We start from the raw sequence: 15,171 nt of genomic DNA, 5'->3' as shown, positions 1-15,171 counted from the left end.
TTACAATAGTGCTGAAAATAAACTTAGCAACAACCTTGCACTTGCGATGGTCTCAGCATCTCATGGTCACATGATCGAAATGTGTGGCCTTCACAGCCAGCTTCCAACAAGCAAAGTTAATGGGGAAGCCAAGAGGAAGTTACAAGTTGAAGTCCTATGGCATCATACTTTAATGGCCAGCAGTGATTCAGGTAATAAAGCAGCGTGGTTGCTTAGTGATGAAGGTGCTGGTCTCCCACTCAGAAGGTTGAGAGTTCAATCGTAAGTAGAGGCAGATATTGCTCTCCTAGGACGCAAAGAAAAAATATCTCCTGTGAACTTTGTGTGGCATCAGGAAGGGCATCCATCCAGTAAATGCTCAATTCCATCCAGTCACCCAGAATAGAATAGAATAGAATAGAATAGAATAGAATAGAATAGAGTAGAGTAGAGTAGAGTAGAGTAGAGTAGAGTAGAGTAGAGTAGAGTAGAGTAGAGTAGAGTAGAGTAGAATAGAATAGAATAGAATAGAATAGAATAGAATAGAATAGAATAGAATAGAATAGAATAGAATAGAATAGAATAGAATTGTGTGATTGGACACACAAGGAATTTGTCTTGATGCATATGCTCTCAGTGTACATAAAAGAAAAGATACAATCATTAAGAATCATAATCTACCCCGAAATAAGGAATTACAGTGCTGTAAAAAAGGGAGTGATTCCAATAATAACCATAACTGGAACTGACATCATAAACAATGTTTAACAATGGAGTTGCTGGGTCCTATTGCAGGCAATGTGATGACTATCCATAGTCCTTTTGTAGAACACAAAAAGTTGGACTTTTGCAAGATGTGTTAAGTATGAATGATTAAGCCACTAATAAGCGCTAGAAACCCTGAAATGAACAAGTACCTGATTAATCTATTGGTCATCAGTAGACAGTTATAATCCTGTCTACTTCTTTTTCTCATTAATACTATAATTATAAATAGGAATGTTTGAAACTATGTTTGTCAATTTTAAACTTTCTCATTTTTAAGAAGCAAACTCTGTTAAAGATCTTTAGGAAAGAAACTTGGTGCATTATTGGTGATTGGAGCAAAGGAAAGCCAGCTCCAAACCACAAGGTAAATTTGCTCACAAATATCACAACTAACATGTCATGGATATCAGATGGTTTTAAGCTCTGTAAAATCTCTAGTATACTTAAAAACATGCATTATCTTAACTAGGAAGGTGCTAACAGCATCCAAAAGAGTCACATTTGATTGTAAAAGGAGAAAAAAATAAGGGATCTACTTAAAAAAAATCAAGAAATCTCTCATAGTGCATGTACGTTACTTAAAAGTACAATAACTGACTCCCAACTCAAATGTATTTCACAAAGTACAGGTAGTCCTCAACTTACAACGCTTCATTTAGTGACCATTTAAAGTTTCAAAGACACTGAAAAAAATGATTTATGAAAAGTGATTTTTCAAACAACCATTGCAGGATCCTCATAGTTATATGATAAAAATTTGGATGCTTGGCAACTGGCATGTATTTAAGACAGTTGCAGTGTCCCAGGGTCATGTTATCACTTTTAGCAACCTTTCTGACAAACAAAATTAATAGGGAAGCAAGTTTCAATTAATAACTGAGGTAATTCACTTAAGAACTGTGGCAAAAAAAAAAGGTTTAAAATGGGCAAAACTCACTTAATAACTGTCTTGCTTAGCAATAGAGATATACAATCACAATTGAGCCCAATATTTCAGTTGTTAAGTGAATTTTGCCCCATTTTACAACCTTTTTTGCCACAATTCTTAAGCGAATTATCGCAGTTGTTAAGTTAGTAACACAGTTGTTAAGTGAATCTGGTTCCCCATTGACTTTGCTTGTCAGAAGGGTTCACAAAAGGTGATCACATGACCCTGGGACACTGAAACTGTCATAAATATGAGTCGGTTGCCAAGCATCCGAATTTTGATCACGTGGCCATAGGAATGCTGCAACAGTTGTGTGAAAAATGGTCATAAGTTGCTTTTTTCAGTGCTGTTATAACTGTGGTAATTAAATGAACTGTTTTAACTCAAGGACTATCTGTACCCTTATATTGATCTATGGTTAAATCATAACTGGAATACTGAGTGCAATCCAGTGGTGGGTTCCTCCCGGTTGGGCCTGGTTTCGCCGAGCCGGTAGCGGTGATGATATAATAAATAATAATAATAATAATAATTTTATTTCTATACCGCCCTTCTCCCGAAGGACTCAGGGCGGTGTACAGCCAGTTTAAAAACACAAGACACAACAATAATTAAAAATTAAAATAATTAAATAAATTTGGCTGATTTAAAACTCTAAAAATTAAAATACCCCAATTTAAAATTATTATATTGACAGCCCTGCCTGGCGGAACAACAAGGTCTTCAATCCGCAGCGGAACACCCGGAGGTCGGAGATCTTGCGTATTTCCAGGGGCAGTTCATTCCACAGGGCTGGGGCTCCCACAGAGAAGGCCCTCCCCCTGGGTGTCGCCAGCCGACATAACTTGGCTGATGGCACCCTGAGGAGACCCTCTCTGTGGGAACGGACTGGTCGGTGGGAGGCTATTGGTGGCAGAAGACGGTCTCGAAGGTACCCGGGTCCTATGCCATGGAGCACTTTAAAGGTGGTAACCAACACCTTGAATCGCACCCGGAAGACCACTGGGAGCCAGTGCAGCTCGCGCAGGAGGGGTGTCACGCAGGCACAGCGAGTTGCGCCCATAACCACCCGCGCGGCCGCATTCTGGACCAGTTGGAGCCTCCGAGTGCTCTTCAAGGGGAGCCCCATGTAGAGAGCATTACAATAGTCCAGCCGGGAGGTGACAAGGGCATGAGTGACCGTGCGCAAGGCGTCCCGGTCCAGAAAGGGCTGCAACTGGCGGATCAGGCGAACCTGATAAAAGGCCCCCCTGGCCACGGCCGTCATGTGCTCTTCTAAAAACAGCTGTGCGTCCAGGAGGACACCCAGATTGCGAGCCCTCTCTGTGGGGGGCAAGGATTCACCCCCAATAGTCAGCGATGGCACCTGCTGACTATATCGGGACGCCGGCAACCACAGCCACTTGGTCTTGGATGGGTTGAGTCTGAGCCTGTTCCTCCCCATCCAGGTGATATGACATCACCGAACCGGTTCTCTTTGTTCAAGCCCTCCCACCCCGCCTGCGTTATTCTTACCTTTTATTTGGCCCCACCCCCAATCTATTCGCTGCCTCCCAAGTCCCAGCTGATGGCTAGAAGGAAAAAAACTGTTTAAACTCTTGCCGTGGGGCTTCAAAGGGCCGCCCTACAGCTGATCAGTGTTAAAAGGCAGTGTGGTGGTAGACCGGGATGCTCGAAAAACAAATGGGTAGACCGGTACAGCTCTGCAAGCAGTTAAAAGCCTGGTAGACCAGTACTTCTGCTAAATCCTAAAGAATTGTCTCATGACCATCAAACCACACCCACAAAATAAGCCACGCCCACAGAACCAGTAGTAAAAAAATTTAGAACCCACCCCTGGTGCAATCCGTGTGTGTGTGTGTGTGTATGTGTGTGTAAACAGGTTTTTTTTAAAAAAAATAGAAAAAAACGGACTCAACAGGTACACAATCCATATATATATATATGAAATCATACCTAATATGGAGAAACTAGACAGGGAGAAGGCTTCTTCTCTGAAATTACAAAGATCAATGGTCATGCGGTGAAACTGACCGGGAGGGTATTTAAAACACAACGGAAGAAAAATACTCCTTCACACAGTATATACCACAAGACATGATGAGAGTCACCCTTCTCTCTTCCTCCGAGGGTGAGGAAGTGCAAAAGCAGGAAGAGATCCTGCAATGATTTTGCTGCACAGTCTACCTGGAAAGATGTTCCTGCACTTTAGTCATGCCAGATCTTGTGATCGGCACAGCCATTTGGGCTTTACAAAGTTACGCCTCAAGATTTGGAGTCACAAGTTGAGCAACTTGTCCAGGAACACGGGATTGCCTGATGCTCTGTCATTCTTCACTTTGTCTGAAACCTTGCTTCACCTCGCCTTGCCTTGTTCTGTTTGTTTAGCTTCACCTCAAGTAAATTCCACTTTACTTGGCCTCATTTTGCCTGAAGTCTGCCACTGGATCAAAGGCTCACCTGAATGGCTATTAAGCAGCTAAGAAATTCTCTTCTGTGGCCTGACCAGTCTATTATCTAGCAGCCAGGGAAGGTCAACTTATTATTTTAGCCATCCTGGATCATTAACCTCTATGGCTATTTTATTTCTTGGTATCTAAATGCCCCACCTAAATATCTCATTTCTGATCTTAAATGTCCCCATATGAATATCTGAGGAGGAAAACACTGCTCAGACTTAGCACAGAATTAAATGGTCCTGAAGCATTAAACACAAAGCTATTCTCCTTCATTACAAATGCTTAAGAGAGATTGGTGTCTTTAACACACCTTGCCAGGTAAAGTCACAGCTGGACAGATTTCCTCCCACACTTTGCAGTCCAACTTCCAATTGCAAGCAGTCTTAAGCTGCTAGTGAGGCCGCCTGCCATTACAGAGATCTCTGTAAATAAAGAAGTAGGAACCAAGGCTGTCTGGCTTCGCTTAGCTCTCCTTGTGTGTAAGAAGCTGCTTTCAGGGCCAGTGAATTGCCCTGAAGGAGAGGCCAGAAATGCAGACTGTATCAACAAATACTTCCTTTGAGGAATATAGAATAGGAACAATGTCTCACTCATAAAAAAGAAAAGAAAAAGCAGACATATCCTACAGCATGGGGGTGGGGGACTTACAAACCAGCAAGCCCTCCACCCCGCTTTTAAAAAAAGTATATTTATATAAGAAAGGTGAGATGTGCTGTTAATAGGCAAGATAAATGTTTATCAGTTACTTATCAGAGTTCATGAGTGAAATGATAAGAAACAGGGATTATGATAAAAGATTGGTTGCCAGCTGACCACCAAAAGCAATACAGGTCTAAGAAATTCATTATGTTTCAGAGCAGTCTTCTCCACCATAGAAACTATTCTGGAAGCTGTAATCCTAACACGTTTCGGAATATGTCTCAAGCCATACAAGGACTACATGTGTATTGCTGAAATCAGATCAGATGATTTTGCATTTTTTTTAAAAAAAAAATTTGATTTATATGCCGCCCTTCTCCGGAGACTCAGGGCGGCTTACAATGCGTTAAGCAATAGCCTTCATACTTTTGTATATTTTTACAAAGTCATCTTATTGCCCCCACAAACTGGGTCCTCAATTTACCTACCTTAGAAAGGATGGAAGGCTGAGTCAACCTTGAGCCTGGCAAGATTCGAACTTACTAATTGCAGACAGCTGGAGTTAAATTACAATGCATTAGTCTGCTGAGCTATCCAAGCTCCTGTGCATTGGTGCATTGCTGCATGTGGTTATGTTTACTGCACAGCAAGTTATTCATATGAAATAATTAGGCACTTTTATTGTGCCTTAGGTACCCTAAAATTCTCAAAATGGATAAATAGTTTATTAGCATAAACATAGAACAAACTGGACATGAGAAGCTTAAACGGTTCTTTTATGTATACCCAAATCAGTGGGGTCCAAAACCCAAGAGAGCCAACACAACCACACATGTCCCTAGCGCTCTCTCGCGCTCTCTCTCTTTCTCTCTCTCTCTCTCTCTCTCTCTCTCTGGCTGGTACTCATTGCTCTCTACTCCACTCTTTCCCACTTCAACACCTCCTCCTCCTCCTCCTCTAAGTACTATTTCTTATGAGACTATACTGCTGGAGAACAATATCTCTTCCTATCTGCTTTGGGCTATTTCAGACTGTTTTACACCTCCTTCCCTCTCCCCCCAAAACCAACAAAGCCAGCTGCCTCTCTGCTCAGTTTTTACAGCCAACAATTGCTGTGCTGGCTAGGGAGAGGACTTAGGGACAGGACAACAGTAGCACAGGTGCCAGCCATTATGCAAGCCGCCTGTCCTCTTACAGAACCATTTGTCCACATTATATAATACACTCTAAGCTTTTTCTATTATTTCATACTCTAAGCTCTTCCATTTTTTTTTCAAGTTTACGTCTCCAAAGGGTGGACTTTACTACAAATCAGTATCTCACCATCCATTTGCAAATAACTGTTAGGTCTTTTATAAGCAATGAAGTGGTATGACGAAACACACAGCCATTCTAGAGAGGGAAAAATGCTACTATTATGGTTTATCACATGAAAATAAACATAATCTAGCTGGGTATCGGCCAATGTGCAGTAACTAAAAATGCAGATTTGCTCTTCTCTAGGAATAAAACTGTCAATATTAGTATTTTTCAAGATCCCACATCTGACTGTTTAGCAAGTCTCATCTGACTACAATTCAGCAATCCCTTTTTCAAAATAACAGACAGGCTTCCTATGATGTATAACAGCCACAGCCATCCTAACTTAGCTATTGTCCCATAACAGTAGTTAAGACACCAGGTTTTATTTTTAGAGGCAATCAAAATATCCAAGCGACTGAATTTAGTAACTCAAAAGGAAGAAAGTGGTGACCTATTTTCAAAGCTAGTCATTTCAAAATTTCAACATTTCTATTTCAGTCAGGCTGTTGTTTCAAAAACTTTCTAAAAGTCTTTTCACTTTTTTCCTTGTCTGAGAAAAAAACGAGGAAGATATATTGGGCCGCCTCAACAGTATATGCAATAGAACCTGGGCTCTACAATGTTTTTTTCTTGCAAGGAATTCAGGTACAATGAAGTCTTCAGCAATGTGCAAACAATTGTAGATATTCCATCTGAGAAGGAATCACTCACAGCTGGAAGAGAAGTAACTCTTATAAATATGAAAATGTTAAGATACTAAGTTACTGAATATCTCAGCTTTTATTTTTAATCACTCTACAACTTTTTTAGAAATTCTGGAAATGTCTAAAGTTAAGCCTATGACTTGTATGTAAGAACATTTTTAATGAATTTCCACAGATTTGTTCTTTGGAAAATAACAAGTATTTGATTTAATTAAATTAAAGTATTTAATTTTTTTTTTTTAAAGCCACATTTCTTTCCTAACAACAAAGAAATATTTTCTAATGTCAAATAAACTGATTTGTGTTTCAGGATTGTGGAAAAGGTCTGCTTTTTGTACTCTCGAGTTAGCCTATTGACTAAAATAAACTCTTGCAGGAATTACATTCCTGACCATTTTAGCAATGAAAGAAAAATCTAAGTGTCCCAACCAAGAAGACAACACAGATAAAAAGCATGAAACTAGACTCAACTGTCTAGACCAGCAGGATCCAGTAAACTGATATATAAAAGTGATGAAGACAAAGTATCTATTCTTATTTGCGTTTAGAAATATGAACACCTGGACATAGAAAAAGTGGGGCGGGGGGAGAATTAACAAAAAGCTTTTCTTATTTTAAAGAAAGTAGCTCTGGGAAGACAGAAAAGCTTCACTCAACAGGCAAAGCTTCAAATTTCAGAAGTTGATGAAAACAATAACATGATAAAGAAAGAGTGGCAATTGCTTTTAGAGATCTTTACACTCAGAAAATAAGATTGACTAAACCACATTTCATATGGTATTTTGAACTTTGTTTTGCTTTTTTCCTTAAAAATTGTTTTGTCTGTGCCTGCCTGATAAAGTGGAGATGGAATCCAAAATATATTTTATTACAATATTGATGGTTTTTGTTTTCAGCTATCCGTTTTTCCCCACCTAATTTTTCTAAACAGCAAAAGATGTGACATTCCTTTGAGTACAGAAACTTGCAGTTCCAATTTACAGCTAAATCAACGTGTTAAACTCAACCAATACCATTATAATGATTGTCTAAACAAACTATATTTTTCAATTTCATACACAAACTATACAGAATAACATTCAGAATATATTGTATAAATTTACAAAATTGTTTCCAAACTATAGAACTTATGTACTTTTAAGTCCACAAATGTCTATTCCCACTCTTTCTAGCACTTTCAAAAATTTCTAAAACCTTCTCATTCTATTCATTTTATATCACCATAAGATTTTTTAAAATGCATATTTCTATCATTATCATCCTAAGAAGCGTAATTTGGCTCCTTGGCTGGAAAAAGTAATCCAAGACAAGTAGGCACCCCTTTGGTGCCTAAATTTAGTGGTTTATCACGCACATCTCCAGGCTTTTTGCTAACATTGCACTGTCTGGGACTACAAAGGTCTGTGCCAAGTTATTAGCCAGACTACCAAATCAGAGTCCCTTAATTTCCAGTGGAAATATTGTGTATGTATTCATGTCATCACATGTGTGAGTTAATTACCCCTGCTTCAGGCACTGCGCTTGACGAGGCATGAGACTGATTGTAGCTCTTTTCATATAGAAAGTCCAGAATGCTAAATAAAACAACAGAGGAAAACTAGTCCAGGAGGGAAATTCGAGGTTCTGTTTCTATAAACCATGCAAAGGAAAGAAACAGCTTGGGTGAGATTAAAGTGGTATCTTTTTAAACGTAGTTCTCCACTTACAACAGTTCATTTAGTGACTGTTCAAAGTTACAACGGCGCTAAAAAATGACTTATGACCGTTTTTCACACTTACGATCATTGCGGCATCCCTATGGTCACCTGATCAAAATTAAGAGGCTTGGAAACTGACTCACATCTATGACCGTTGCAGTGTGATCACGTCATCACCTTTTGCGACCTTCTGACAAGCAAAGTCAATGGGAAAGCCAGATTCATTTAACACCCGGGTTAACAATTTAGCAACTGCAGTGATTCACTTAACAATTGTGGCAAGAAAGGTCATAAAATGAGGCAAAATACAACTAACAAATGTCTCACTTAGCAACAACAATTTTGGGCTCAATTGTGGTCTTAGGGCTACCTGTGTCGCCCTAATTGTGTCGAGGGCTACCTGTACCGCATATTTCATAGGAGTTTCATAATACCCCAAGCAAATGAATCCACCTTGTATTTGGCATACCAAATTCTGCAAGGAGATACTGTGTTTCCCTGAAAATAAGCCCTCCCCCAAAAATAAACCCTCCCGTGAAAATAAGCCCTCCCCAAAAATATTTAACCGCATGAACAGCCAATCCCCACCATTTCCTCTGGTTAGGGAGACAGAGGTGCCCCATCTTGCTCCACGTGCCCCAAAATAATAAGACCGCCTCAAAAATAAAGCCAAGTGCTTATTTTGGGGTTCAAACAAAAATATAAGACAGGGTCTTATTTTCGGGAAAACATGGGTAAACGTGCAATATTCGCAGAGCAGCAACTAGGAGCTGGATGCTGTTTTCAGTAATAGCCACCAGTTTTATTGTCACATCCAATTTAAAAAGAAGACACCCACTATTCGGTGCAACTGCATCCGTCTGTCAAGCACATATACTTTAACATTAACCACAACAGCAATTTGGACTAGAAAACAGAATTATGAATGGAAACTGACAGAAATAATAGAATGGAGATTCTAACACTTTGTATTTTGAAATGTAGGTATTAAAGCACCATATCACATGCCACAAAGCGGAACAGCCAAAAGTTTAGAATATTTTTTCCTCTTTGCTAAAAAATTTTTAACATGTAGATCATTCAGCTGATGAGCTCAGAAGTAAACTATTAATATTTTTACTAGACTGCCTTACAATGTAAGGTCGACATCCTCACAAACAAAATCGACGTCATATCCTACAGGTAGTCCTTGACTTACAACCATTTGTGTAACAGCCATTCAAAGTTATGACGGTGCTGAGAAAAGTGAGTTACAAACGGTCCTTGCATTTATGATTGATGCAGCATCTTCACTTAATCATGATTTGAACACTCAGCAATTGGGATGTATTTATGATAGTTACAGCGTCCCACGATCACATGATCACCATTTGCGACCTTCACAAGGGGCTTCCGATAGGCAAAGTCAATGGGGGAAACCGGATTCACTTAAAGACATGATTCCCTTAACGACTGTGGCAAAGTGGTTGTAAAAATGTCCGTGACTCGCTTAATGAGTGTCTCTTTTAGTGACCAAAGTTCTGATCCCAATTGGGGTTGTATGTTGAGGACTACCAGTATCGCCAAATGCAAAGTGCCCTGGGGCTTTACGCATGAAATGTAAACGATCTAAAACTTGGATGTGCTTATAAATATACTTATGCTGATCTTATTGTGCCTGCTATCTAAAAAGGGAATAACAACTTTTCTCCCCCCGGTCATATTTGTTTTCAAAGCTTTTCTGTTCTTTTACGCTACTTTCATGTATATCTTTCCCTTTTTTTCCTGCATCAGATTAAATAGCCACTTGTTTGAAAATTGTTCTCATGCAAAAAACCAAAAAACCTTCACAAGATTTCAAGAGGAGTTATATTCGAGTTATTGCTTGCTTTACAAATAATTAAGCCATATAAACAAATAGAGCAGTCTTAGATATATTCTGCAAATTAACTTAAAGAGAAGTATGGAAAATGATACTGTATTACAAATTCAGCAAAATACAATGTTCTAATGCCAAAATAAATGTGCAGATTAAGATTGAACTCCTGAACCTCCTCTATGGTGAGTTCATTTGGAGTTTTTCCTGATAAGGAGGAGTGGTCAACCAGCTATGATTCCTTGGGAAAAAATCCCACTAACCATATTTCAACTCAATACAGCTTAGTAAAACATTAAAGTAAATTTAAGAAAATCTCTCTACTATTTCCTATAGAAACTTTAAAATTACCAAGCAATAAAAGAAAGATAGGCAGTTTAGTACTTTAAATTAGAGTATATAACACATCTCAGAAAGTTTCTATTCCAGTTTGAAAGCCCTTATTACTGTACTGCTGCTTTTAACTAAATGTCTTATAACGGAAGACATGTGGTATTATGCATGATCTCATAACTCAATTTCCTCAGGTATCTATCCTGCAGCAGGAAGCAACTTCCGTTCACAGGGCCACATGTAAATCTCTTAATTACGGACTCTCAAACATAAATCACAGGTTCACTGAAATGGTTTAAGTCATTCTTGTTAAGGGAAGGAACGTGCATTAGACAAGGGTTGAACCATTTTATGTCAGTAGAAGAGATTGCTCTTCTTATGTCAGTAGAAGAGTACTCTTCGATTCTCTCTCAGCCCAGAGAGGTGTTGCTCCTCACAGGGTTGTTGTTGTGGGGAAAATAGGGAGGAGGAAGGTGTGCTGGTTATGTTTGCCACCTTGAATTGTTTTTAAAAAATAATAAAGGTGGGAGACAAATAATAAATAAAATAAAGACTCTAAACGGACACTTTACTACAAGCACAAACCCAATTATTTCAAATGCAGATAATCCTCGACGTACAACCAAAATTGAGCCCAACATTTCCATTGCTAAGGAAGGCAGTTGTTAAAGGAGATTTTATGACCTTTCTTGCCATAGTGTTAAGTGAATCACTGCAGTTGTTAAGTTAGTAACACGGTTGTTAAGTGAATCTGCCTTCCCCATTGACTTTGCTTGTCAGAAGGTCACAAAAGGTGATCACATGACCTCAAGACACTGCAGCCGTCATAAATAAGAGTCAGTTACCAAGATTCTGGATTTTAATCACGTGATCATAGGGATGCTGTGGTCGTAAGTCACTTTTTCAGTGCTGTTGTAACTTTGAACAGTCATTAGGTGAATGGTTGAAAATTGAGGACTACCTGTACATTTTAGGATTGTTCCTCATTATAACTATCCTGTTTCCCCCAAAATAAGACATCCCCTGATAATAAACCCAATCGGGCTTTTGAGCACATGGCCAAGCACTTATTTCAGGGTTCAAAAAAATATAAGATGGGGTCTTATTTTCGGGGAAATATGGTATTAACAAGTTAAATATTTTTTGATAGCTTGTAACATAAAATTGCTTAGATTTACAATTAAAAAACAATTGCTTTTTTATGACAACATCACATCACTGACCTTGGCTCTTTTAGCATGTGGACCAAATGAGATATCCTTCGATTGTGTCAGATCATAGTTGCACGTTTCCCAGGAGCAATATATTATAGCAAGTACCTAGTCTTGACACCTGTTCTGACCCAGCTCCCCAAACCCAACAAACCCTCTGACGTGAACTCAAAAGATTTCTTTATTAGGAATGCCAGCAGCCCTGGCAAAAAGTTTCTCTCGCAGGCTAACAAGTCCGTCTGGCTGGAAGATGAATAGTTGTATGCCACACCTATTCATTTCTGCCCCCCTGACTTTTATCCCCAGAATTAGGGTGGGACCTCACTAGCCGCGGTGGCTCTTCCTTCCCCAAGATTGGCCCATGACTTTCCACTGCTCTCTTCTCTGCCTTCTGCATAGCCGCACATCAGGCACTGGACTCAGCTGTTCCTCCTCTTCTTCATCAACCACCTCCAGACCTGGCGGCTGTTGACTCCATCTGAGGGCTGATGGATGGCCCAGGCTCCGCCTCTGTCTCTCTCTCTCTGCCAGCTCCATTCCCTCTTCCCCCTCGGAGCTCCCAGGTTGCCCTGGTGTTGATCCTGACTCCCATGCCTCCTCTTCGTCTGATTTGACTGCTAGAGGGGCCGGCGGCCAACAGGCCACAACAACATCCGATTCTAAACACTAAAAATATTTGCATACTACTTTTTCACTACTGCTAATATATAAGTAATATGTATCTACATCCATTATATTATAGAGGACAGGAAAGTATGTCTTCAAACTTTAATACGTATCACTAAAAGTATAATATAATAAACCATCCACAGTTGGTTTCATTATACACACCACTGAATACATGTCTGTTTGTCTGGTATGTGAATAATAAACACTTTAAGCCCTGCCATGATTCATTGGGATTGCCTATTTAGCGAGGAACTTCTGATAGTTAGAAATATCTGATCTGAATATACAGATATTGCCAAAGTATTGGTAAAGAATCCCAATTTGCATAAATTGGAGTAAGAATATTTTACATTATGTATCAAAAGCAAAATGTCTGCTCTATGGACTATGGTATAAAGAATTCCCTTGTGTCAGTTTCAACTTAATTCATGTCAAACTGGATTTTTTGGGGGGGAAATGGAGGCACGTGTATATTGGAACACTAATTCACTGACTTCAATAGAGAAAATACTTATCAGAACAACATAGAGGTGGTCCACAACTTATATATGTAATTGAGTCCACAATTTTGGTCATACAGTATGTGTTGACCACGTGACCACACCTGATTTTACCACCTTTTTTGCAGCAGTCATTAAGTGTATGCAGCAGTTGTTAAGCAAATACCATGGTCATTAAGGTTTTAATTGGTTTTAAGGGTTAATTTTAAATTTTTTAGATTTTGGTCTTTATTTTATATTGTGGCTTGTGTTTTATTGTTGTGAGTCGCCCTGAGTCCATTGTGAGATAGGGCGGCATATAAGCCGAATAAAATAAATAAATAAATTAAGAGAATGCATTGTTCACTATGGGGTGGTTTTCACTGGAAACCAGAAGTAAACCCTGGTTTCCAGCAAAAACATCAAAAAGCATGGTCACATAACCATAGGGAAAACAGCCATAAACACAGGCCTGTTGTCAAATGCCTAAATCTCAGTCACGACCATGGGGTGAGCAGATATCAAAACTTCGAATCTGGGTCTCAAGTCCCTTGTTTGGGGTCTGTCATAACTTTGAATAGTCACTAAGCCACCAGTCTAGTAGTGGGTTTCAATTTAGTTTGCTACCGGTTTGCTCGTGTGCGTGCTCGTGCGCAACACTTCTGCGCATGCACAGAAAGTAAAAAGAAACCAATATCAATACATAAAATTTGCATAATTATTCCAAAATAAAATAATTGCTCATTAAAATCAAGAAAAGAAGGAGAGATTCTCCTTTTTAATCTACAATACTGCATTCTCATTTGAGTAAAAATGAAAGTTTCCTTAATAAAACCCTCAGGAGTTATATTATTAATGTCAGAATATTTCTCTTGAACCAACTCTACAATAATTCTGTGGTTTCTCTCCAAAACTAAAATAAATACTTACCATCTTCAGCATTAAGAATGGAGGGGGGGAGGACAGGAAAACAAGGACATATGTACAAACAAGCAAATTAGGCAACTCTTCCAATGTGGAAGTGACATTCCAAAATAAACAGCAATATTTGAAAGACCAACATTAAATTCTCACTGTGGTTTAGACATGTTCGTATTACATGCATTGTAAAGAGTATAAGTCTACAGACAAGTCAGCATTGTTAATAGTCTGGGTAGGTCAAATACAGTTCAGTGATTCTCCATACTGGAACTATATGAAGACAATCTATACTGGTGTCCGATTCACTGCCCATAAAGGTAAAGTAAAGGTAAAGGTTCCCCCGCACATGCGTGCTAGTCGTTTCCAACTCTAGGGGGCGGTGCTCATCTCCATTTCTAAACTGAAGTGCCAGCACTGTCTGAAGACATCTCCGTGGTCATGTGGCCAGCATGACTAAACACCAAAGGTGCACGGAGCACTGTTACCTTCCCACCAAAGTCCCTATTTTTCTACTTGCATTTTTTATGTGCTTTCGAACTGCTAGGTTGGCAGAAGCTGGGACAAGTAATGGGAGCTCACTCCGTTACGCGGCGCTAGGGATTCGAACAGCTGAACTGCCGACCTTCTGATCGACCAGCTCAGCATCTTAGCCACTGAGCCACCGCATCATTGCTGCCTATAGCTGCACCTAAAAGAGTATCGAAAATTTTGATTACTCCATGCCTATGAATATTTATACACTGTATTTATTTGAGACTAACATAAAAGGAATGAAGTACTGTGCATACTAACAAGAGCTCTGACTGACCAATACTGAAGAAATAATCTAGGATGGAGATGGATATCATTAATATCCTAAAGTCATCCAAGTATATTCTTCTCTTACTAGGTAATGGCAATTTATGTCTTTAACCAAATGTGAGGGTAAGTGGATCATATACTGCAAATACATTGGTGGAACAAGAAGGAACAATATTATAACTTTTACTATTGTGCAAATATTGCATTCTTTTGGAAGCTAGTGCTTATTTGTCTGGATTTAATAGTACAGGTGATCCTGAATTTATAGAAGTTCATTTAGTGACCACTCAAAGTTACAACAACACTGAAAAAAAAGTGATTTATGACCATTTTTCATACAACCGTTGTAGCATCCCCATGATCACGTAATCAAAATCCAGACCCTTGGCAATTGATTCATATTTATGATGGGTGCAGTTTCCCAGG

The 15,171-nt window shown here is 39.2% G+C and overlaps 2 long non-coding RNA genes across 31 annotated transcripts in view; both read right to left on the bottom strand.

Moving 5' to 3' along the window:
* Positions 1-15,171, bottom strand: part of LOC117672539 (uncharacterized) — a 363,153-nt gene that overhangs the window by 247,958 nt on the left and 100,024 nt on the right. The window lies entirely within an intron of this gene.
* Positions 6,447-8,355, bottom strand: LOC117672540 (uncharacterized). Its single transcript, XR_004593274.2, has 2 exons — positions 8,281-8,355; positions 6,447-6,788 (listed from the first exon to the last, which is right to left on the bottom strand). It is a non-coding gene; the product is annotated as an uncharacterized LOC117672540 (long non-coding RNA).

The sequence above is a fragment of the Pantherophis guttatus genome, chromosome 3 (genome assembly GCF_059756535.1).
Source record: "Pantherophis guttatus breed Tessera chromosome 3, ASM5975653v1, whole genome shotgun sequence".
Classification (NCBI taxonomy): Eukaryota; Metazoa; Chordata; class Lepidosauria; order Squamata; family Colubridae; genus Pantherophis; species Pantherophis guttatus.
The sequence above is the reverse complement of the archived record's forward strand: the minus strand, read 5'-3'. Positions and strand labels throughout refer to the sequence as shown.